The sequence below is a fragment of the Salmo trutta genome, chromosome 30 (genome assembly GCF_901001165.1).
Source record: "Salmo trutta chromosome 30, fSalTru1.1, whole genome shotgun sequence".
NCBI classification, from domain to species: domain Eukaryota; kingdom Metazoa; phylum Chordata; class Actinopteri; order Salmoniformes; family Salmonidae; genus Salmo; species Salmo trutta.
Genome location: NC_042986.1, coordinates 25,478,397 through 25,501,667, shown reverse-complemented (window position 1 = coordinate 25,501,667; position 23,271 = coordinate 25,478,397). Strand labels below are relative to the sequence as shown.

The window sequence follows — 23,271 nt, the reverse complement described above, 5'->3', positions numbered from 1 at the left end:
CCAGGAGAGATTGACATGCATATTATTAATATTAGCTCTCTGTGTACATCCAAGGGCCAGCAGTGCTGCCCTGTTCTGAGCCAATTGCAATTTTCCTAAGTCCTTTTTTGTGGCACCTGAACACACAACTGAACAGTAGTCAAGTTGCGAAAAAACTAGGGCCTGTAGGACCTGCCTTGTTGATAGGTAGAGCATCGCTTTATTATAGACAAACTTCTCCCCATCTTAGCTACTACTGCATCAATATGTTTTGACCATGACAGTTTACAATCTAGGGTTACTCCAAACAGTTTAGTCATCTCAAGTTGCTCAATTTCCACATTATTTATTTCAAGCTTTAGTTGAGGTTTAGGGTTTAGTGAGTGTTTTATTACAAGTACAATGCTTTAAGTTTTAGAAATATTTAGGGCTAACTTATTCCTTGCCACCCACTCTGAAACTAACTGCAGCTCTTTGTTGAGTGTTGTAGTCATTTCAGTCGCTGTAGTAGCTGATGTGTATAGTGTTGAGTCATCCGCAGACATAGACACTCTGGCTTTACTCAAAGTCAGCGGCATGTCGTTAATAAAAATTGAAAAAAGCAAGGGGTCTAAACAGCTACCCTGGGGAATTCCTGATTCTAACTGGATTATATTTGAGAGGCTTCCATTAAAGAATACCCTCTATGTTCTGTTAGACAAGTAACTCTTTATCCACATTATAGCAGGGGGTGTAAAGCCATAACACATACGTTTTTCCAGCAGCAGACTATGATCGATAATGTCTTAAGCTGCACTGAAGTCTAACAAGACAGCCCCCACAATAATTTTATCATAAATTTCTCTCAGCCAATCATCAGTCATTTGTGTAAGTGCTGTGCTTGTTGAGTGTCCTTCCCTATAAGCATGCTGAAATGCTGTTGTCAATTTGTTTACTGTGAAATAGCATTCTATCTGGTCAAACACAAATTTTTCCAGAGGTTTACTAAGGTTTGGTAACAGGCTGATTGGTCGGCTATTTGAGCCAGTAAAGGGGTTTTTACTATTTTTGGGTAGTGGAATGACTTTAGCTTCCCTCCAGGCCTAAGGGCACATGCTCTATAGTAGGCTTAAATAGAAGATGTGGCAAATAGGAGTGGCAATATCGTCTGCTATTATCCTCAGTCATTTTCCATCCAGATTGTCAGACCCCGGTGGTTTGTCATTGTTGATAGACAACTATATATATATATAGAAAAGAATTGTACTTTTGAATTCCGTAGTCAGTGTGGAAGAGGTGAATATATATATATACACTGCTCAAAAAATAAAGGGAACACTTAAACAACACAATGTAACTCCAAGTAAATCACACTTCTGTGAAATCAAACTGTCCACTTAGGAAGCAACACTGATTGACAGTAAATTTCACATGCTGTTGTGCAAATGGAATAGACAACAGGTAGAAATTATAGGCAATTAGCAAGACACCCCCAATAAAAGAGTGGTTCTGCAGGTGGGGACCACAGACCACTTCTCAGTTCCTATGCTTCCTGGCTGATGTTTTGGTCACTTTTGAATGCTGGCGGTGCTTTCACTCTAGTGGTAGCATGAGACGGAGTCTACAACCCACACAGTGGCTCAGGTAGTGCAGCTCATCCAGGATGGCACATCAATGCGAGCTGTGGCAAGAAGGTTTGCTGTGTCTGTCAGCGTAGTGTCCAGAGCATGGAGGCGCTACCAAGAGACAGGCCAGTACATCAGGAGACGTGGAGGAGGCCGTAGGAGGGAAACAACCCAGCAGCAGGACCGCTACCTCCGCCTTTGTGCAAGGAGGAGCAGGAGGAGCACTGCCAGAGCCCTGCAAAATTACCTCCAGCAGGCCACAAATGTGCATGTGTCTGCTCAAACGGTCAGAAACAGACTCCATGAGGGTGGTATGAGGCCCCGACATCCACAGGTGGGGGTTGTGCTTACAGCCCAACACCGTGCAGGACGTTTGGCATTTGCCAGAGAACACCAAGATTGGCAAATTCGCCACTGGCGCCCTGTGCTCTTCACAGATGAAAGCAGGTTCACACTGAGCACGTGACAGACGTGACAGAGTCTGGAGACGCCGTGGAGAACATTCTGCTGCCTGCAACATCCTCCAATATGACCGGTTTGGCGGTGGGTCAGTCATGGTGTGGGGTGGCATTTCTTTGGGGGGCCGCACAGCCCTCCATGTGCTCGCCAGAGGTAGCCTGACTGCCATTAGATACCGAGATGAGATCCTCAGACCCCTTGTGAGACCATATGCTGGTGCGGTTGGCCCTGGGTTCCTCCTAATGCAAGACAATGCTAGACCTCATGTGGCTGGAGTGTGTCAGCAGTTCCTGCAAGAGGAAGGCATTGATGCTATGGACTGGCCCACCCGTTCCCCAGACCTGAATCCAATTGAGCACATCTGGGACATCATGTCTCGCTCCATCCACCAACGTCACGTTGCACCACAGACTGTCCAGGAGTTGGCGGATGCTTTAGTCCAGGTCTGGGAGAAGATCCCTCAGGACACCATCTGCCACCTCATCAGGAGCATGCCCAGGCGTTGTAGGGAGGTCATACAGGCACGTGGAGGCCATACACACTACTGAGCCTCATTTTGACTTGTTTTAAGGACATTTCATCAAATGTAGTGTGGTTTTCCACTTTAATTTTGAGTGTGACTCCAAATCCAGACCTCCATGGGTTGATAAATTGGATTTCCATTGATTATTTTTGTGTGATTTTGTTGTCAGCACATTCAACTATGTAAAGAAAAAAGTATTTAATTCGATTATTTCATTCATTCAGATCTAGGATGTGTTATTTTAGTGTTCCCTTTATTTTTTTGAGCAGTATATATTCACCTCTTCCAAAAGTACAATTCTTGTCTTTCATAATTTGGTCCGATATACTTGGATGTGTAGTGTCAGCGTTTGTTGCTGGCATGTCATCCCTAAGTTTGCTTATCTTGCCAATGAAAAAGGAATTAAAGTAGTTTGCAATATCAGTGGGCTTTATGATGAATGAGCCATGTGATTCAATGAATGGAGTGATACAGATTTTATATAGATTTTTCTACTGTATTATTGATTGTATGTTTGTTATTCCATGTGTAACTCTGTGTCGCAGTTGCAAATGAGAACTTGTTCTCAACTAGCCTGCCCAGTTAAATAAAGGTTAAATAAAATAAAAATACTCCATCCCATCTGGTTTGTGCATAACAGGACAATGATCCAAAACACACCTCCAGGATGTGTAAGGGCTATTTGACCAAGAAGAGTGATGGAGTGCTGCATCAGATGAGCTGGTCTCAACAATCACCCAACCTCAAACCAATTGAGATGGTTTGGGATGAGTTGGACCGCAGAGTGAAGGAAAAGCAGCCAACCAGTGCTCAGCATATGTGGAAACTCCTTCAAGACTCTTGGAAAAGCATCCCAGGTGAAGCTGGTTGAGAGAATGCAAAGCTATCATCAAGGTAAAGCTATCATCAAGGCAAATGATGGCTACTTTGAAGAATCTCAAATATAGAATATATTTTGATTTGTTTAACACTTTTTTGGTTGATACATTATTCCATATCGATACATTACTCCTTATTTCATAGTTTTGATGTCTTCACTATTATTCTACAATGTAGAAAATAGTTACAAAAAATAAAGAAAAACCCTTGAATGTTTAGGTGTCCCAACTTTGACTGGTACTGTACCTTCCGTGGGTGTCACAGGGGTCGTGAAAGGGAGACCAAGACGCAGCGTGGATAGTGCTCATTTTCAAACTCTTTAATGAACACACCTGACAAAATAACAAAAACAACCAACACAGTCCCGTCAGGTACAAAGACTAAAACGGAAAACAAAACATAGAAATTGAATACTAGAAAAACCCACATAGAAACAGAAAACCCAAAATACATACAAAACAAACCCCCCTGCCACGCCCTGACCATTCTACTATGGCAAATGACCTCTTTCACTGGTCAGGACGTGACAGTGAGGGCTTGACATTAACCTGTTCATTCACGTCCTTCAGACAAGGTGACTGAAAATGTGTTGTTTGATACATCCACTTCACAAAATAAAGTTAATTATTATTCCCATACCATTATTATAGAGAATCAGTGTCATGGTTGTGTGTGTAGGTGGCAGGGAAGTCAGGCGCAGGAGAAACCAACTTGGTGTAACTGGAGTAGTTTAATTAAGATAAAACAAACTCCAAAAACCAACGTACATAAATAAATTAACATGGGTAAAATAACCCGTCACGCATCAATACAAACACACGAGCACATAACAACAATCAACCTCTGACAAAGACATGAGGGGAAACAGAGGGTTAAATACACAACATGTAATGAATGGGATTGGAACCAGGTGTGTAGGAAGACAAGACAAAACCAATGGAAAATGAAAAATGGATCAATGATGGCTAGAAGACCGGTGACGTCGACCGCCGAGCACCACCCGAAAAAGGAGGGGCATCAACTTCGGCAGAAGTCGTGACAATCAGAAAAATTGTGCTACACTCTGCCTATTGGCTACTTAGCTTATTTAAGCCTGTCTCAAAATACCACACTGCCACGTTAAGACAGAAAAAATGCTCTTTACCTGACTCACTTTTCAATGATGGCTAGAAATGCACATGTTTTGTGCTCTTGTAGGAAGCAACCACTCCATATTGGTGACTAGAAATTAGCTATAACTTGGCTAAGCACATCTACTCTAATCACTCATGCTGTAAACACAGTCCGGTGCATTCTGCCTACAATAAATTATTTTGCATAGTTAGTTTTGCATACTAAGTCTGGCATAGTTTGTTTTGTTTCGGTATGTTGAATTGAAAGTGGCTAATAGTGGCATATCCCACAGTAGAGGGAAACATTGATAGTGTTAACTAAAGGGGAAAACTAGAACGTTGAGTGAAGTTCAATCTCGTGCTTCTCTGCACTGGCTGATATTTCTTCTGCATTGCAGTCCCTGGGGAGCAGCGCGCCCGCGCACAACTTAGAGGGTACATTGCTCACATACCTTAGTTAAGTATGTTTTCACAGAGGACAACCACATAAGAGTCTCTAGAAGCTTTTTCTGAGGATGGTCTGAGAGCAACATTCATCTGGTTTATCTCCTCTAACCTACAGTATATCATCATGTCCTATTGATTTGGCATTGGGTGGTTGTGCTGACAGGAACTCCACAGGCTGCAATGAGAGGTGGCTGCAGGAGTGAGATGGTAGCTGAGGCTATAAAGAGATGGCCAATATTAAGCATAGAGGTGGTCAGCATTCCTTATATTATCTATTCTTCCATCCATATTTTTGTCTCTGCTGTCAGTCTCTCTCTCTTTTTCTTTTAAGGCATCTGTGCTTTTTTCCACCTATCTATCCTATCCCCTTTTCGTGTATCTCTTTTCATCTCCCTTTTGTGTCTTTACTCATCTCCCCTCTCTCCCCTTCTCTCACTCCCTCCTTCAAAATGCTGTTTGATACACCTGAGTGCCGGCGAGCTTCTCTATTCACCCCATGCTCTCTCTCTCTGCCTCTACCTGTCCCTCTCTCTACCAATCTCCCATTACTCTCTACCCCCTCCCCGTCTTTTCCCTGCACTACACCTATGTGCAAGTGGACATTTCCAAACCCATCCCTCTCCTCTGCACTCTCCCTCTCATTCTCTTTCTCTCTCTCTGCCTCTCCATCTCTCTCTCCCTCTGAGGCCTGTGCATTATACCTGTGTGCCGATGGCTGCTCTGCTGAATTCTCTCTACCCGTTTGGAATGTTAAACAGCTCCTTTCCGTCTCAGTCTCCCTCCCTCCCTCACTCTCACTGTCACCGCAGTACTGAAAACTTTTAGGATTCTGTCTCAGTCACATTCGTTAGACATCACATCATCAATCTCTAGCCAATTACTGCTCTTTGGCTTATTCTGCTCTATATCTGTGTGATACAGAACCATCTGAAAGCTTGCAAGGCTCCCTGCCTGCTCAGTTTTTATGTGCTTATAAGACCATTTTCCACCACTGCCTTTTTGTGTGTGTGTGTGTGTGTGTGTGTGTTTGGAGAAAGGAGATATTTTTCAACCTCTCACACATAATGTTCTTCATGACAGATTACTCATTTTTCATCTCTCTCCTTTCCCCCTCCTTCTTTAATGGGGGAGTATGGACAAAAGCAGTGATAGTGGTTTGGCTCTATGCATTGTGTGGTGATGGGGGAGGGGGAAGAGAAGGGCTTAAGGACACATACACAGTTACATACATAAACAGACAACAAACACTATCAATGCAAATCCTATTAAAGACACTATTAGGCTTGATGGGTCATCAAATAACTTTGCACCAGTATTGATACATTCACATATACAGTTTAAATCAAAAGAAAAAGTTAAATCAAAAGAAAAACAAACTTTAGATTCAGGATATTCTTGCAGCACTTTTGCAGCAACTCATAATCATCAACGCTGTCAAGTTCCAGTCTGTTTGTGCTGACACTGCTTCCAAAAACTAATGTCATAATAGAAGGCTTTTCTCCAGCGGTATAAATAGTGTGTCTTGTTTGTCAAGGCTGTTTGAGACATGTTCAGAAATGTGCTGCCTGCCAGCCTGTTGCTCCTACTAGAGCTACAATTTTACACATTTTCTCACCCTAACTTTATATAACTTCTGCAGTGTCACATGCCCCCCCCCCCTAAAACGTTTCGAAAGGACACATAATCCAAGCACATATCCTTCTTTATTTTCCTCTGGTTGTGTTCCTTGACTTGGGTGGATTTTGCTCAGGCCAGGCTAATTGCAAAGTCCTGTTCTCCTCCTCCTCATTCCTTCCCCTTCCCCCTCTGTCGACTCTCTCTTTCCTTCAGCACTCGCTCTCTCTTTCACTCTCCGGGTAATTCTCTGACTGGCTCTACCTAATGTTTTCTATCACTCTCTCCCTCCTCATCTTTACTTACTCTGCAGATTCACATTACTCACCTTTGCTTCCTCTCTTTCTCTTGCCCTCTCTCTCCTTTTCTCTCATCTTCTCCTTGCCCTGTCAACTGTATTTCAGCTATGTTTCTACCGCTGCTCTCACAATCATTATATATATACATCTGTTGTCCCTCTTTACCTGTGTCTTCCAGCCTTTCTGTCGCTCAATCTCTGTCTTTACACTCTCTATCTGATTCTCACTTTCTTCCCCTCTCTCTCCCTCCCTCCACCTCTACCCCTCCCTGACACAGCTGAAACCCTACTGTCTGTTCTGCCAGAGTGTGTGTGTGTACTTCCCTGCCTGCCTGGTATCACCATGGTGACGGGTTGGTGCTATCTTACCTCGTCTCTTCTTGGCAAGGGTACTGGTTCTGGGACGAATCTTCCCTAGTCCCCAGGCCAATAGGCTGTGACGCCAACGGTCCACACTGAGCCTGCCAGCTCCACCAAATGGAGCCCACATATGGGCCTCATCTATAAGATATACAGTTCTGGAGGTCCCACTGTTCTACAGATACAGAACCAAACCACGCAGCCTCCTCCATGTACAGAACATATCATTAGGGCTAGCATTTTTTTTTTGAGTTATGTCACAATAAGGCTTAGGACTATACATTATTTATAACAAAGCAAAACATTATCTAATGTCTACGCAGTTCAATCAAACTCGCAGTCCCGGATAAAGGGGTTTGATTGAATATGGCACCCTGTTAATTCAGTTGATTAAATCTAGAATTTCATCAAAATGCAAAAAAATACAATTTGTATAAATGTATTTCTTATCACCATCTATATCTGGCTAATATACACATACTGAGATAATATTTGAATACTGAATAGCCTGCCTACCCTAGAATACTGTAAATGTTAAGTTGTCCAAGCCACACCCCTTCTGTAAACCATCATTACCATGTTAAATCAGATGATAGCTGAACAGCCTATTAAGTATTACAGGCATTTTCACACAATTCAATGTTCCTCAGGTTAATTAAGCAATAAGGCAAGAGGGGTATGTCTAATATACCACCGCTAAGGGCTGTTCTTAACCACGACAAATCGCGGAGTGCCTGGACACAGCCCTAAGCCGTGGTGTTTTGGCCATATACCACAAACCACTGAGGTGCCTTATTGCTATTATAAACTAGTTACCAACGTAATTAGAGCAGTACAAATAATGAATGTGTCATACCAGTGGTATACGGTCTGATATACCACGGCTGTCTGCTAATCACCGAGTTTATAACTAAAAATAAACACCGTGGCATTATTCTGTTGTAATTTCGTCGCTGTTCAGCCGTCTACACCAAAACCCAAGATCTCCTCTTGGGGCATACATGTAGTTGTAGTCCGTATCCGGGAGGTCTGCCCTACCTAAAATAACAACGTTCGACGTGAATAACTACTTTCCCCAGCAACCCCAACGCTCAGCACAAGCTGGCTTCTTGCTCTTCGAGAGTGTTTCCCATTTAAACAAACACAGTGCTGAAGATGGCGGAGAGTTAATAGGGAAAGGAAGAAGCTATTGGTGCGCTCGGAGATATATCTATTTGGTGAGTTTCCTACATTTTCCCTTTACGCGTTCCTTTTAATAAAGCTCGGTTTTACGCACGACGGCATTGTTCCTCGTTTGGTTGGACGGAAGTGCCCCGACATCGTTTTCCACTGATGTGTAGTAGGACTCTATATACTCGTCGTAACACAATAATATACGCTACGGTGTACGGGCACCGTGCATGCCCGTTTACTTTGACAGCAAAAGTGTTTGTTGTTTTATAGGGACGCTCCAAGCCAAGGTCATGGATTTTGGTGTAGATATAGCGCGCTATATTAATGGTTTCTGACATGTTAGTGGGGTTGAATGTATTTGTCATAGCTGAGGAATTTAAAATAAGTGCCCGTTCGTTTGGACCTAGAACTTTGAGGGAAGGTTTTTTCTAACTTACTAATACAATGTTTTAAAACGTGTGTATGTGCCTGGTTGGTACCCTTGGCGCAGACAGCACATAATACATTCCATATATTTCAGACTCTTAGGCTAGCCTGCTTTAGGACATGTTGCTTTCATTCAGTAAGTTCATGTCGCCCGGCGGCGAAGGGGTAAAGTCTAACCAGCTCAAATTTAAATATTGTCCTATCGCTGAATGATATAGGGACAATTCCACATTAAATAGGTGGTGGGCCGAAGCTCAAAAGAGTGAAGTTGACTGATCCCCGTCGAGGGAGGAGCAGATTTTTGATGTATATGACAGTAAAACATATGATGACTATAAAATATGTTGGCACCTTCAATTCCTGCACATTTCTCTGCTTGATTTTTAAATCAGATAACTTCTCAAATAGCAGCTGCCCAATAATACCATAGTGGCATGCATCATGTCTGATGCATTGGAATGAATATAAGTTATGGAGAATGATAAAGAGCCTGTAGGATTATAGAAAAATAAGTTGGGAAATGAATGTTGGTGAGTTTTAACTACTAAATGTTCAGTGAATGTAAGTATATTTAGGTGGTTTACATTATTAACTGTCCTACTAATCTTCTAAAAGTTGATGTGCCAAAATCATTATTCTACTAACTATGACTGAGTGTGATACATGGTTTCCATAATGTAGGTTTCATGCATATACATTCGATCAAAGAACACTCACAAATAATGTTTCACCATTTATTGAGTACAGAGACAAATAGCAAAGGTGTCTCAGGCATTATTTTAAGTATTTAAATATAGTGTAGCCTACCAATCAATGTATATCAAGTGCCGTGGAGGGCACAATCTTACAATGTTGCAGTCCACAAATGAGAGTTAACCATCTATGCCAAGAGACTGTAGAACTGTCATCAACACATGCTTCAGTATTTCCCCTTCTCTCAAGGAACATCTGTGGGCCCAGGCCCCATAGGACCCAGCATAGTCACCAAAGTAGCTGACCGATGTAGAGAGAGAGACAAGGACCTTAGAAGAATGTAATCTAAAGCTTGTGTGGTCCAGAGACGAGGACTCCACAATCTATGGTAACAGCCTGGGCTCCTGATGGGAACTGTAGAATTTTCCCAACTGCAGGTTAAAATAATAAAACAATCTGTTTGTCCCGTTATACTGAATCTACATAAAATGTAGTCTTTGAGATGTTCAAACAAGCATGTGTATCTGTAGTTGTTCTTCAACTCTAAAATGCACAACACTGTAAGACAAAACCCACAAAGAAAAGACAAAAGGCACATGTATATGTGGGTCCAATATTTAAATAGTGACAGCAGGGTTAGTTCAAACTGCGGTAGGAAGGTTCTCCTCACAGATGAGTTAATCAGCTCATGCTTGGTGAATAGCACTTGGTTGATCTCTGGGAGCAGGACACAGGAGAACTGAATAGATTTAAGACAAAAGAGACAAGGATTAATCAAATAAATCATCACAACAAAGGAATGTAGTTTGTGAGCTAGAAGATGAACATCCTGACAGTCTGAGGCTGGCTGCTCTGCACTCATCCTACTATTGACAGGGATAATGTAGCATTTGTCAGAATGAAATTAGTGGGTCTTGCCTTGATGACTGTATTAGATTTACACTACTTGTCCTATTGATTTTTGTAGTCTTCAATTATTACTTGGAAAAAACTAGAGGTCGACCAATTATGATTTTTCAACGCCGATACCGATACCAATTATTGGAGGACCATAAAGGCCAATACCGATTAATCGGACGATTTATTTATTTATTTGTAATAATGACAATTACAACAGTACTGAATGAACACTTACTTTAACTTAATACAATACATAAATACTATCAATTTAGCCTCAAATAAATAATGAAACATGTTCAATTTGGTTTAAATAATGCAAAAACAAAGTGTTGGAGAAGAAAGTAAAAGTGCAATATGTGCCATGTAAAAAAGCTAACGTTTAAGTTCTTTGCTCAGAGCATGAGAACATATGAAAGCTGGTGGCTCCTTTTAACATGAGTCTTCAATATTCCCAGGTAAGAAGTTTTAGGTTGTAGTTATTATAGGAATTATAGGACTATTTCTCTCTATACGATTTGTATTTCATATACCTTTGACTATTGGATGTTTTATAGGCACTTTAGTATTGCCAGTGTAAGAGTATAGCTTCCGTCCCTCTCCTCGCTCCAACCTGGGCTCGAACCAGGGACACATCGACAACAGCCACCCTCGAAGCAGCGTTACCCATGTAGAGCAAGGGGAACAACCACTCCAAAGTCTCAGAGCGAGTGACGTTTGAAACGCTATTAGCGCACACCCGCTAACTAGCTAGCTAACTAGCTAACATGGGTTACACCAGCCTAATCTCAGGGGTTGATAGGCTTGAAGTCATAAACAGCGCAATGCTTGAAGAATTGCGAAGAGCTGCTGGCAAAACGCACGAAGGTGCTGTTTGAATGAATGCTTACGAGCCTGCTGCTGCCTACCATTGCTCAGTCAGACTGCTCTATCAAATATCAAATCATAGACTTCATTATAACATAATAACACACAGAAATACAATCCTTTGGTCATTAATATGGTCGAATCCGGAAACTATCATTTCGAAAACGAAACGTTTATTTTTTCAGTGAAATACGGAGCTGTTCCGTATTGAGATGAGAAATTATGAGAAATTAACAGGCACCGCATCGATTATATGCAACGCAGGACACGTTAGATAACTACACATGGTTGATGATATTACTAGTTTAACTAGTGATTATGTTAAGATTGATAGTTTTTTATAAGATAAGTTTAATGCTAGCTAGCAACTTACCTTGGCTTCTTGCTGCCCTCGCGTAACAGGTAGTCAGCCTGCCATGCAGGCTCCTCGTGGAGTGCAATGTAAGGCAGGTGGTTAAAGCATTGGACTAGTAACCGGAAGGTTGCAAAAACGAATCCCCCCTGAACAAGGCAGTTAACCCCCGTTCCTAGGCCGTCATTGAAAATAAGAACATTTTCTTAATCTGACTTGCCTAGTTAAATAAAGGTGTAAAAAAATATATATATTTTTTTTATATCTGCAAATCGGTGGCCAAAAATACCGATTACCGATTGTTATGAAAACTTGAAATCGGCCCTAATTAATCGGCCATTCTAATTAATCGGCCGACCTCTAGAAAAAACTGATAGCTAAAATCCCGGAATGACATGCTAGCTAGTGATAAAGTTATCTGCTCCTGCTAGCTACAGTAGCAACAGATCTTCTTGTTGCAACTAGCTAACTAGCAAGCTAGCTACATTACTAAGGTTGCTGTGTTTTAAGTTGGGTGTCATTTTACAGCTTGCATTGATGGTATGACGTTTTTATAACTAAATAGTTCATTACAAATATACAAACAATGCATCACCCGATAACAGTTTGTCGCCAGCTGTCTACTACCTTAGATACAGATAACGGGATTGGCAGACGTGATCAGCAGAGATAGTACCATGGATAGTACACAACTTTTGATTGGTTTTCAGTTTAGAACTCGGCGGTGTTGCCTGTCCAGTTAGCGAACTTAAAAGTAAGTATTTTGAAAATATTTGCAAAAATTAACATTCCCAAGAAACGGAAATGTGTTCAGAAGAAATAAATGTACACTATGTAAAAACCAGCTCCTCCTTTGACAGAGATCGATCATCTCGGAAACTGAAGCAGATAGTTTGCTACGGCCACCACCTAAAAATAGTGACGCTTAGACTCACTTTTTCACATTAAAAGGTATGCCAAGCAAAAACCATTGATTGCAAAGTTCAACAAACCATACACCTATATGTAGACGTCTACCTTTAACAATTGCCACAGAGCATTTTACTAAAACATATTTACTTCAGGAACACTGCAGATGCAAAGTTTGGTAACAATGACAGTAAAATATGTTTTGTGTGACCATCTTTTCCAAAAACATTAAGGTTCAAAGATGTCTGCAGAAAGAATGGGGTGTCAGCTCTGATATGACACCTTGAGTTTGAAGTGGATCAACATCCGGTAACAGAATGACATCTTGGGTCCTTGATCTGTACTATACAGAAATGCATAATTATGAGTGTCATTCCCTTCATGGTGATGTATCCTGAATAGGTACACAAAGGTAGCTAGGTGCATGTTTGGGTGTTATTATACACTAGCAATTACTGTAATGAGCTCTGCCCCCAAACAAGACCAAATTTGGTTGGTCCAGACAGTACAGCAAAGTAGAATATTGCACAGGACAGTACAGTTTAGTAGAGTACAGTACAGTAGAGGACAGTACAGTAAAGAAATGTACAGTAAATTAAGGTATAGATGGGTACAGTACACTTCAGTAGAGTACAGTGCCTTCAGAAAGTGTTCAGACCCTTGACTTTTTCCACATTTTGTTACGTTACAGCCTTATTCTAAAATGGATTAAAAAATAAATAATCCTAAGCAATTATAAACAGATATACCTTACTTAAATAAGTATTCAGACTCTTCGTGTTTCCATTGATCATCCTTGAGATGTTTCTACAACTTGATTGGAGTCCACCTGTGGTAAATTCAATTGATTGGACATGAGTTGGAAAGGCACACACCTGTCTAGATAAGGTCCCACAGTTGACAGTGCATGTCGGAGCAAAAACCAAGGCATGAGGTCGAAGGAATTGTCTGTAGAGCTCCGAGACAGGATTGTGTCGGCACAGATTTGGGGAAGGGTACCAAAACATTTATGCAGCACTGAAGGTCCCCAAGAACACAGTGGCCTCCATTATTCTTAAATGGAAGAAGTTTGGAACCACCGAGACTCTTCCTAGAGCTGGCTGCCCGGCCAAAGTGAGCAATCGGGAAAGAAGGGCCTTGGTCAGGGAGGGGACCATGAACCCGATGGTCACTCTAACAGAGCTCTAGAGTTCCTCTGTGGAGAACCTTCCAGGACAACCATCTCTGCAGCACTCCACCAATCAGGCCTTTATGGTAGAGTGGCCAGGCGGAAGCCACTCCTCAGTAAAAGGCAGATGACAGCCCGCTTGGAGTTTGCGAAAACATTCACTGGTCTGATGAAACCAAGATTGAACTCTTTGGCCTGGAGGAACGTCTGGAGGAAACGTGCCACCATCCTTACGGGGAAGCATGGTGGTGGCAGCATCATGCTGTGGGGATGTTTTTCAGCACCAGAGACTGGGAGACTTGTCAGGTTCGAGGGAAAGCTGAATGGATCAAAGTACTGAGAGATCCTTGATGAAAACCAGCGCTCTCAGGACCTCAGACTGGGGCAAAGGTTCACCTTCCAACAGGACAACGACCATAAGGACACAGCCAAGACAACACAGGAGTGTCTTCGGGACAAGTCTCTGAATGTCCTTGAGTGGGCCAGCCAGAGCCCAGACTTAAACTTGATGAAACATCTCTGGAGGGACCTGAAAATAGCTGTACAGCGACACTCCCCATCCAACCTGACAGAGCTTGAGAGGATCTGCAGAGTAGAATCTGAGAAACTCCCCAAATACAGGTGTGCCAAGCTTGTAGCGTCATACCCAAGATGACTCGAGGCTGTAATCGCTGCCAAAGGTGCTTCACCAAAGTACTGAGTAAAGGGTGTTAATACGTATGTACATTCAATTTTTCATAACAATTTTTTTTTAATATATAAACCTGTTTTTGCTTTGTCATTATGGGGTATTGTGTGTAGTTTGATGAGGGGGGGAAATATTTAATCAATTTTAGAATAACCAAATATGGAAAAAGTCAAGGAGTCTGAATACTTTCCTAAGGCACTGCATATTATAGTGTGCTCTACTGTAATGTACTCTACTGTGCTCTACTGTACTGAGTTACTGTGCTGTGCTCTACTGCAACTCTGTTTTGTGACTACAATGATTTCCCATTGTGTCATTGGTAACAGAGTGACACATTTTAATCACTTAATAATTAATAAACACAATTGTTATCAGTAAAAACACTCACTAATTGATAGGTCTACCTGTACGTGTTACTTCTGTGAACTTTCTGTTGTTCTGGGATTGATTTTCACTTTTCACACCAAAGTACGTTCATCTCTAGGAGACAGAACGCATCTCCTTCCTGAGTGGTATGACGGCTGCGTGGTCCCATGGTGTTTATACTTGCGTACTATTGTTTGTACAGATGAACGTGGTACCTTCAGGCATTTGGAAATTGCTCCCAAGGATGAACCAGACTTGTGGAGGTATACCTTTTTTTTCTGAGGTCTTGGCGGATTTCTTTAGATTTTCCCATGATGTCAAGCAAAGAGGCACAGAGTTTGAATGTAGACCTTGAAATACATCCACAGGTACACCTCCAATTGACTCAAATTATGTCAATTAGCCTATCAGAAGCTTCTAAAGCCATCATATCATTTTTTTTACAATTTTACAAGCTGTTTAAAGGCACAGTCAACTTAGTGTATGTAAACTTCTGACCCACTGGAATTGTGATACAGTGAATTACAAGTTAAATAATATGTCTGTAAACAATTGATGGAAAAATTACTTGTGTCATTCACAAAGTAGATGTCCTAACCGACTTGCCAAAACTATAGTTTGTTAACAAGACATTTCTGGTGTGGTTGAAAAACGAGTTTTAATGACTCCAACCTAAGTGTATGTAAACTTCCGACTTCATGTGGGTTTTGTATGTGGGTTTTTGCTAACAGAATAACGAAAATAGGCAATATTTATTTGACTTAGAGAAGGCAAATCATTTTTGCGAAACTAAATATAATAGTTGGCAGGGGCCTTTAACATTATTGTGTTTTTATTGTGTTTCTAATCAGGGGTTGGAACCAGTTCAGGGTGCAGAACAGAAAACTGGAAAATAAATACATATTTCAAGGAACAAAAACAGAACCTGGAACGAAGGTGATCCATAGTGTTCTGGAACAGAAACATTATTTTAAAAGCATTAGAACCGTTTAATAACGTTCTTTTACATTCCAGGAAAAATGTTGTAGTCCCACAACAAAGCGTATATGCAAAGCCCTCACTCTGTCACTCAGAAATGTATTCCAGTGTCTGCCTGCAAGCTGAAAATCTTTGCCTGTGCGTGTTTAGGCTACCTGCCCCTCCCCCCTCCAAAGAATAGGCTGCTGTACTGATGTTACAAGCTTGATTCAGAAGAAAGGGAGAGAGATTTTTAATTAGCTAGAGAAGAATGAATTAACTTTTTCAATGCTAGTTAAGGATACTATAGGCCAAGTTATCACATTTCACTTTGGATTTATTAACTGCAAAAAGGTAAGATGTGTTTGTAATTCTGGTGGCACTCAGCACACACAAGCTTGACCAAGGCAGTTAACCCACTGTTCCCCGGGTATGGATGTCGATTATGGCAGCACCCGCACCTCTCTGATTCAGAGGTTGGGGGGTTGGGTTAAATGCGGAAGACACATTTCAGTTGAATGCATTCAGTTGTACAATTGACTAGGTATCCCCCCTTTCCCTTTCCTATTAGCTTGCAAGCTCAAAGGACATTCAAAGTTCCTCCATAGAAGCTGCTCCTCCTTGGTATAATTCTGTGGACCTAATTCATATAATGCATGTCATAACAAGATGCCCTGCGCTTCAAGCCTCCTCTTCAACCCTGTCTCGCCACCTGCAAAATTTCAGTTGCATCTTGTGCCTTAGGCTACACTTGTCTGTCCATCACGCATGTAAACAACTACCTTGCCTGCTCTATCCACACTGATTGGTGAAGTAATTTTATGAGCTAAATGGATTTTTAAAATTTATTTCACAGGTTAAAAAAGGAAGAGAAAGAAACGATTCTGAACTTTATTTTGCGATGGGAACAGTGGAACGAAACAACAAAAATCTAGGGGTTCTGTTCATATTTTTGGTTCCTTCCAACTCCTGTTTCTAATAACTTTTTAAGACTTTTCTAGTAATATTTTTTAAGCCCTCTTTGCTTATTCCTAATTTTTAGGATGGAAAATGGTTGAAAAACATTTCTATGCCTCAATTTCCCAAAAATATAGACTCTTAGCTTTTCATTTGATATGTTCCTATAAACTTCACATGTTGGTGCTCATGGGACCTTTGACATGGAAATGACCATAGGCCATGACCCTGTACATGGATACATTTAGGCGGCGTGCACTGTGCAGAAATGTTATTATAGTTACATGAGAACGGTACAGGGGATTGGTCCGACCATCAATAAGGGACGGACGTGCGGTGTGCAAGTCAGACATTGCTTTCCCATAATACAGTAGGCTATATGTGTAGATACTATTAATATTTCCCTTACCTGTGCCCAACGCAGTTCATTTGATTGCCAATCTCACGTATGTCAAAGTGTAATATTAGATGTTAACTGCTTTAGATGTTGCTGCTGTGTGTAGACCTGTTTTAACTTTTCTTGTGGGGACCAGAAGACCCCACAAGAATAGTAAACAAACTACAATTTGACCAACTGGGGACGTTTTGTCAGTCCCCACAAGGTCAAATGCTATTCCGAGGGGGTTTAGGGTTAAGGTTAAAATTAGTGTTAGGGTTAGAATTACATTAAGGGTTAGGGTTTGGAGCTAGGATTTGGAACTAGGGTTAAGGTTAAGGGTTATGGAAAATAGGATTTTGAATGAGACTGAATTGTGTGTCCCCACAAAGTAGTTATATAAGACTATGTGTGTGTGTGAAACTGAGTTAATGATCTACTCTAAAGGACCTTTCTTTTATGCACTCCTCTACCCCGCCCTCTTCATATATAACCGTCCTGTTACATGATATATATAATCTTATTATGTGCTGCTGCTTGTTAATGTAGTGTCTCCATATGCTAGGAGAGGAAGTGTGAGAGGTGTGTTGCAGGGCCTGGGCCATGAGGTTTAGTTAATTATAAAAGCCACTGTTTAAATGTAGCTCTATGTCTCTGGCTTTGTTCCCGGATGACCTGGCTGTGTGTCTGTGTGTTGCCCTAATAGAGGGTAGAGTAGAGGGGTGTGGTGGCCTGGCAGACAGTGTTTTGTTCCCCAGTGCCCTCCTGGCAGATTTACAGTCCTGTCTTTCTGTGACCAAACTGTCAATTAACACAAACACACACGCTCACACCCTCGCAGACACACACTCACACTTACCCCACCTCTACCCTCCACGGGGGCTTCCAGAGGGCTCCTAAATCGAGGGGGAACAGGGAGGCTGGATATGGGCAGGCTGCTGGGCCTATAGGTCACCACGTTGGGGTCAGGGAGGAGGATGAATGAATGGATGGTAGGGCTATGACTAGGGATGCACGATATATCGGTGAACATATCGGAATCGAACCATATTAGTTAAAAATGCCAACATCGGTATCGGCCGATGTCTAGTTTAACGGCGATGTTAAAAACCGATGTCAAAGCTACCGTGCAAACCGATATAACGTAGGTACATGACGTAATGACGCCACATAAAATGTTGCACTACACGTGCAACACAGCATTCCTAACCTAGCCCACACAATGTCTGCTATGTGGATCGAGCAGTCAACAAGTCGAGCAGTCATTTGAAAGAGTAATAAAATTTCAGCAATACAACTCAAAGGCGAAATCCATTAAAGCCAAGATAATCGAATTCATTGCCCTTGACAATCAACCGTTCTCTGTTGTGGGTGATGTTGGCTTTCGCCTACTGGTCGAGCACCGGTTATGTCACTCTCGTTGGAAAGGACGGACCAAGGCGCGAGTTGAGTTCCACATCTTTAATATACAGTGAAACTAAGAAAACAACAAACATGCAACGAATGTGAAGTCGTAGTGCTCAACACACTAACACAAAAACAATATCCCACAATGCAGGTGGGAACAGGGACTCCTTAAGTATGATCCCCAATTAGAGACAACGATAATCAGCTGCCTCTAATTGGGAACCATACTCAAACCCAAACATAGAAATATAATTGACTAGAACACCACCTAGTCACGCCCTGACCTACAACACCATAGAGATCCAAGGGCTCTCTATGGTCAGGGCGTGACAGTACCCCCCCCCCCCCAAAGGTGCGGACTCCGGCCGCAAAACCTGAAACCAAATGGGGAGGGTGGGGGGTGACTAGTGTCGGTGGCGGCTCCAGTGCGGGTCTCCGCCCCCGCCCAGACCCCGGATCCGGCCATGGCGCCGGGCTAAACGCCGTGCCTGGACTGGGCATCGGCGCAGAGGAAGGCTCCGGCCTTGGAGCGGTACTGGATGCCGTGCCTGGACTAGGCACGAGCGCAGAGGAGGGCTACGGCCATGGAGCTGGGTTGGACGCCATGCCTGGACTGGGTACCGGCGCAGAGGAAGGCTCCGGCCATGGAGCTGGGTTGGCCACCGTGCCTGGACTGGGCACCGGTGCAGAGGAAGGCTCCGGCCTTGGAGCGGGACTGGACGCCGTGCCTGGACTGGGAACTGGTGCAGAGGAAGGCTCCGGCCTTGGAGCGGGACTGGACACCGTGCCTGGACTGGGCACCGGTGCAGAGGGAGGCTCCTGCCAGGGAGCAGGACTGGACACCGTGCCTGGACTGGGCATCAGCGCAGTTTGCACCGGACTGATGACACGCCCCTCAGGTCGAGTGCGTGGAGCCGGCACAGGACGCTCCGGGCTGGAGAGGCGCACTGGAGTCCTAGTGCGTGGAGCCGGTACAGGTGGCACCGGACTGTTGACACACACTTCAGGGCGAGTGCGGGGAGCTGGCGCAGGACGTACCGGACTGGGGAGGCGCACTGGAGGCCTGGTGCGTGGAGCCGGTACAGGTGGCACCGGACTGGTGACACGCACTTCAGGGTGAGTGCGGGGAGCTGGCACAGGATGTACCGGACTGGGGAGGCGCACTGGAGGCCTGATGCGTGGAGCCGGCACAGGACGTACTGGGCTGGGGAGGCGCACTGGAGGCCTGGTGCGTGGAGCCGGCACAGGTGGCACCGACTGGTGACACGCACTTCAGGGCGAGTGCGGAGAGCTGGCACAGGACGTACCGGACTGGGGAGGCGCACTGGAGGCCTAGTGCGTGGAGCCGGAACAGGTGGCACCGGACTGGTGACATGCACTTCAGGGTGAGTGCGGGGAGCTGGCACAGGACGTACCAGACTAGGGAGGCGCACTGGAGGCCTGATGCGTGGAGCCGGCACAGGACGTACTGGGCTGGGGAGGCGCACTGGAGGCCTGGTGCGTGGAGCCGGCACAGGTGGCACCGACTGGTGACACGCACTTCAGGGCGAGTGCGGAGAGCTGGCACAGGACGTACCGGACTGGGGAGGTGCACTGGAGGCCTAGTGCGTGGAGCCTGTACCGGTGGCACCGGACTGTTGACACGCACTTCAGGGCGAGTGCGGGGAGCTGGCGCAGGACATACCAGACTGGGGAGGCGCACTGGAGGCCTGGTGCGTGGAGCCGGTACAGGTTGCACCGGACTGGTGACACACACTTCAGGGCGAATGCGGGGAGCTGGTACAGGACGTACCAGACTGGGGAGGCGCACTGTAGGACAGATGCGTGAAACCGGCACAGACTTCGCCAGACTGCTGACAGGCTCTTCAGGTCGAATGTTGAGCAGAACTCACTTGACCAACATCTCTCTCCTCTCTCTCTCCCCCAACTTCTCCATCGCCTCCCTGACAGTCTCTGGCTCTTCCCTCTGCTCAGCCGCCAGCTCCATGTGCCCCCCCCCCCAAAATAATCTTGGGGTTTCTGTGGCAGCGGACTGGTGACCCGCTCTTCAGGGCGAGTGCGAGGAACCGGCACAGGACGTATCGGGCTGAGAAGGCTCGCTGGAGACCTGGTGCGTGGAGCCGGCGCAGATGGCACCGGACTGGTATCACGCTCTTCCAAAACCTCTCTCCGGTATCCCTCATTGAACTCCTCCAGAGACTCCCATTCGGGCTCTGGCACTCTCCGCTGCTCAGCCGTCCACCCCATGTGCCCCCCCCAAACAAATCTTGGGGTTTCTGTGGCCGCGGTCCCTGTCGTCGTTGCTGTTCCCCTATGCTCCTTGGCGACTCCCGCCAAGGAAGGGTCTCGTGTCCTCCCAGGATCTCCACCCAGCATCAAAGGGTCCAACACATCCTCCACCTTAACCCAGCATCTCTCCTCTGGACCGTACCCCTCCCACTCCACGAGGTACTGAAGGCCCCTCGCCCGACGTCTCGAGTCCAGGATGGATCGAACTGCATACGCCGGAGCCCCCTCGATGTCCAGAGGGGGCGGAGGAACCTCCCGCACCTCAGATTCCTGGAGCGGACCAGCCACCACCGGCCTGAGGAGAGACACATGAAACGAGGGGTTAATAAGGTAATCGGGGGGGAAGCTGTAGCCTGTAACACACCTCGTTTATTCTCCTCAGGACTTTGAATGGCCCCACAAACTGCGAACCCAGCTTCCGGCAGGGCAGGCGGGGGGGGGGCAGGTTTCGGGTCGAGAGCCAGACCCGGTCCCCTGGTGCAAACACCGGGGCCTCACTGCAGTGGCGGTCTGCGCCAGCCTTCTGACGTCTCACGGCCCGCTGAAGGTGCACATGAGCGGCGTCCCATGTCTCCTCTGAGCGCCTAAACCAGTCGTCCACCGCAGGAGCCTCGATCTGACTGATGCCACGGCGCCAGAACCGGCTGGTACCCCAGTACGCACTGGAAGGAGGAGAGGTTAGTGGAGGAGTAGCGGAGTGAGTTTTGGGCCATCTCTGCCAAGGGTATGAACGCCGCCCACTCCCCCGGCCTGTCCTGGCAATAGGACCGCAGAAACCTAACCACATCCTGGTTCACTCTCTCCTTCTGCCCGTTACTCTCGGAGTGAAAATCTGAGGTAAGGCTGACCGAGACCCCCAGACATTCCATGAACGCCCTCCAGACCCTTGACGTGAACTGGGGACCTCGATCAGATACTATGTCCTCAGGCACGCCGTAGTGCCGAAAGGCGTGTGTGAACAGAGCCTCCGCAGTCTGTAGGGCCGTAGGGAGACCGAGCAAAGGGAGGAGACGTCAGGACTTAGAAAATCGATCCACAACGACCAGGATCGTGGTGTTACCCCGTGACGGGGGAAGATTCGTCACGAAATCCACCGATAGGTGTGACCACGGTCGTTGCGGAACGGGAAGGGGTTGTAATTTCCCTCTGGGCAGATGTCTAGGTGCCTTGCACTGTGCGCATACCGAACAGGAGGAGACATAAACCCTCACGTCCTTAGCTAACGTGGGCCACCAGTACTTCCCCGCAAGGCAGCGCACCATCCAACCGATACCAGGATGACCAGAGGAGGGTGATGTGTGGGCCCAACAGATCAAACGATCGCGAACATCAAACGGCACGTACACGCGCCCAACGGGACACTGGGAGGGAGTGGGTTCTGCACGTGACGCCCGTTCAATGTCCGCGTCCACCTCCCATACCACCGGTGCCACCAGGCATGAGGCTGGAATTATGGGAGTGGGCTCTGTGGACCGCTCCTCTGTATCATACAGCCGGGACAGTGCGTCTGCCTTGACGTTCTGGGAACCTGGTTTGTAGGAAAGAGTGAAAGAAAAGTGTGTGAAAAACATAGCCCACCTAGCCTGGCGAGGGTCCAGTCTCCTCGCTGCCCGAATGTACTCCAGATTTCGGTGGTCAGTCCAAATGAGGAAAGGGTGTCTAGCCCCCTCAAGCCAATGTCTCCACGCTTTCAGAGCCCCGACAACAGCTAACAACTCCCTATCCCCCACATCATAGTTTCGCTCCGCCGGGCTGAGCTTCTTCGAAAAGAAAGCACAGGGGCGGAGTTTTGGTGGTTTACCCGAGCGCTGAGATAGCCCAGCCCCTATTCCAGCCTCGGATGCGTCCACCTCAACTATGAACGCTAAGGAGGGATCAGGATGCGCCAGCACTGGAGCCGTGGTAAACAGAGCCTTCAGGTTACCAAAAGCTCTGTCCGCCTCAGCCGACCACCGCAATCGCACCGGTCCCCCCTTCAGTAAGGAGGTAATGGGAGCCGCCACCTGGCCAAAACCCCGGATAAACCTCCGGTAGTAGTTGGCAAACCTTAAAAACCGCTGCACCTCCTTTACCGTGGTTGGAGTCGGCCAATTACGCACGGCTGAAATGCGGTCAGTCTCCATCTCCACCCTTGACACGGACAAACGGTACCCAAGGAAGGAGACGGACTGTTGAAAGAACAGACATTTCTCCGCCTTGACGTAAAGGTCATGCTCCAACAGTCGACCAACCACCGTACGTACAAGGGACACATGCTCAGCGCGGGTGGTGGAGTATATTAGAATATCATCTATATACACCACTACACCCCGCCCGTGAAGGTCCCTGAAGATCTCATCCACAAATGATTGGAAGACGGATGGAGCATTCATTAACCCATACGGCATGACGAGGTACTCATAGTGCCCAGAAGTAGTGCTAAATGCCGTCTTCCACTCATCCCCTCCCCTGATACGCACCAGGTTGTACGC

General features: G+C 45.5%; 1 protein-coding gene across 6 annotated transcripts in view; it reads left to right on the top strand.

Annotated features, from left to right (window-relative positions):
* Positions 1 to 8,356: 8,356 nt before the first annotated feature.
* Positions 8,357 to 23,271, top strand: part of LOC115168368 (nuclear receptor coactivator 3) — a 109,694-nt gene continuing 94,779 nt past the window's right edge. For all 6 annotated transcript variants that reach the window (XM_029723558.1, XM_029723557.1, XM_029723553.1 and 3 more), the window contains exon 1: positions 8,357 to 8,492. The gene's annotated coding sequence lies outside the window, so the exon portion shown is untranslated. The remainder of the gene's footprint in view (positions 8,493 to 23,271) is intronic.